Source organism: Macaca fascicularis, chromosome 14, assembly GCF_037993035.2.
Source record: "Macaca fascicularis isolate 582-1 chromosome 14, T2T-MFA8v1.1".
In the NCBI taxonomy this organism is placed as follows: domain Eukaryota; kingdom Metazoa; phylum Chordata; class Mammalia; order Primates; family Cercopithecidae; genus Macaca; species Macaca fascicularis.
The window spans coordinates 46,455,436-46,458,572 of NC_088388.1; positions in this window are offsets into that span (position 1 = coordinate 46,455,436).

Consider the following 3,137-nt stretch of genomic DNA (forward strand, 5'->3'; position numbering starts at 1 on the left):
TAATCCCAGCACTTTGGGAGGCCGAGATGGGCGGATCACCTGAGGTCGGGAGTTCGAGACCAGCCTGACCAACATGGAGAAATCCTGTCTCTACTAAAGATACAAAATTAGCTGGGTATGGTGGTGCATGCCTGTAATCCCAGCTACTTGAGAGGCTGAGGTAGGAGAATCGCTTGAACCTGGGAGGCGGAGGTTGCAGTGAGCCAAGAGCATACCATTGCACTCCAGCCTGGGCAACAAGAGCAAACTTCCATCTCAAGAAAAAAAAAAAAGGAATCCCAAGTGAATATCTGCCCCAGAGGTGGCCTGACCCAGCTCAAAAACCACAGTCCCAGCTACTCAAGAGGCTGAAGCAGGAGAATTGCTTGAGGCCAGGAGTTCAATGATGTAGTGTACAATGATCACACCTGTGAATGGCCACTGCACTCCAGCCTGGGCAACAAAGTGAGACCCCATCTCTAAAAAAAAATTTTTAATAAACAAAACTACAGGTAGTGTCACTTGCACTGATCTGGATCAGACTTCTACTGATGAACTTCAACACTATTTTAGCAGCTACATGACAAACTTTTTCATCTTGAGCTTACGGTCCACTGAGACCTACCACTGATGGCTTTTTAAAAATACGGACTACACTCCTTCATATTTCACCCACTCTTTGATTGGGTAATTGACATTTTTAAAGCTAAATATAGACTTTGTGTTACATTTCCTCTAGGTAAATTTAATATTATTGGTCCATCCATCTAGGCTATTAAAATATTTTTATTACCACTTTGGCCATTCCATACATTACCTTTCCCTGCAGACTTGGCAAGAGTTGAACATTTCAACAGTGTCCAATCCATCCATTCATCCATTCAACCTACATTAACTGAGCACTTACTACTCTCTAGATGTTACATAAGAGCCAAAGATGCAGAGGATATATCTGACAGATGATGGCAAGTACTGTTGTAGAAGCAAGCCATGGGCTCAGAGAGCAAGGAATCTCTACTGCTGCCAGCAGCAATGGAAAGGTTTCCCAGTTTACGAGACGTGGCAGAAGCCAAGACCCAGTCTCCTGTTCTTTCTGAGCATACTGCTGGGCTGTATTTTCCAGCCCCCAATGATTCTTGGTGCTTCCACGTTAATCACCAGGTCTTTCTTCCTGGGCAGATAAATGGATGAAAGTCCATTGTGGTAGGACTTTCATGATTTCCTCTGCCTTCCAAGCAAAAAAAAATCTGCAGGTGGCAGTAGTCTGTCCTTATCTTTCTGACCTCATCACCCTACCTTCATCCCCTTGCTAGTACACATGTCTATTCGGCAAATATCAGTAGAGTTCCCAAAATGAGCCAGTCACTGTGTTACGTTCCATCGCATTCTCTTAAATCCTCTCTGAGTTCAAAATCTCCACACTGGGAAGTGATGCCTTCCTCATCCTGGTAGGTCCCATTCTCCTTTGCATCCTTTGCTTTTGCATCCTAGCTTAGATCAAGGTCTGGGCATCTGCATCCATACACCCTTGCTTAGCACTGGGCATCCAAGCCACTGTGTAAAGGTGCTGCATGAGGGAAGGAGAGGACAAGGAGCACTTTGTCCACTTAAGTCTCTTGATTTGTAGAGCACTGTAGTAAGAAAAACCTGGACATCAACTAAAGAGACAGGGGCTCAAGTCCCAAACCTGTGAGCAACCAACTCTGTGATTTGGGACACGCCCTTCTGAACTTTATTATAAAACAAGCTAAATAGACTTTCAGCTCCAATATTCTGATTCTTTCTAGACCAATCCCTAATTCCTGGTTGAACCCTGTACTCTCTTCTAATCTAGATTTACAATAAAACAAACAAACAAACAAAATAATTTTAAGAGGCAGAAGAAAAGGAAAAGAGTTTAGCCAGCTTTCCTTATACCAAAACGTCTGCTGGCAACGTGCAGACCAAAGCTGAAAAACAATTGCTAAGGGTTATAATTCCAGAATATTCTCAGATTTGTCCTTGCCTATAACCTGATTTCTTTTAGGCCCAGACTAATTGTGTCCAGACTCAAGCTCCATGCTAAGTCAGGACTGACTTCAATTATTCATGGAATTCCCACACTGGGATGGTTTGGGAGATATTCTTTGCAGATGTGTTTATCCCTTCACATCTTCAGGAACTCTTAATAACGAGCTATTTGGATAGGCAAGTCCCTTAACTTCCTTGAGCCTCCATTTCTTCACCTGTCAATAAGGAACCCAGTTCCTCCCTTGTCTTTGGCTCTCGAATATCTTTGGTTCTGTGATTGCAGGTGCCTGAGATTTCACATGCAGCTCACAATCAACAGCAAACCACATAGACATTTAAAAAAAAGAATGCCATATGATGATTAAACTCAAAAGGAATTATGCAATTAGCAAAGGACGTTGATCACACAACATGTGAGTCTAATTGCAGTGCATGCAAATGTTTGCTAAATTAGATAAATATGGGTTTGCAGGCACTCTGGTGCACAGATTGAGTTGTAAAGTTAAGGAAAATATAAAAGTTAATTATAAGATGGGAGTGATAAACACAGGGTATGTGCACTAGGCGACAAGGATTATTAACCAAGTAATCACCTCATGCCAAAGGTGGAGTGTTATAGGAGTCCTGGGCCCATACTCTGACTACGGTGTAATGAAGTTGCCCTGTTTTATAGAACATGAAAAACATGCTTCATTTTCACACAGCACCTGTCATCTGCGGAACCTCAGCACTTGAAGGTGTTTCCATTCTCTCACCATTTTGCCTGATGCACATTGCCAAGGTGAGCAAGACTTCATGTACTGGCTTAGGGAAGAAATGCTGGATGCTAACCATCTCAGGCCCTCAGGAACCCGCCACGAATGAGAAATCCATAAGCCCACAAGGCAGCTCTTATAGGAGTACACCTATTAGCCTGCCAGGACCTTCTAGGTAGAGGAAAAAGAGTCCTGGAAAGGTACCTACAGTGGAAGTCTAGGTCCTGGAGGCAGATTGCTCAGATTTGAATCCTGGGTCAATCACTAATTCTTTGACTAGCTCAGCTCACCATGCCTTCGCTTCTTCATCTCTATATCATCTACTTCTTAGGGTTATTGCAAGAATTAAAGGAATTATTACTTTGAATAGCACTAAGAATACTGTCTGACACA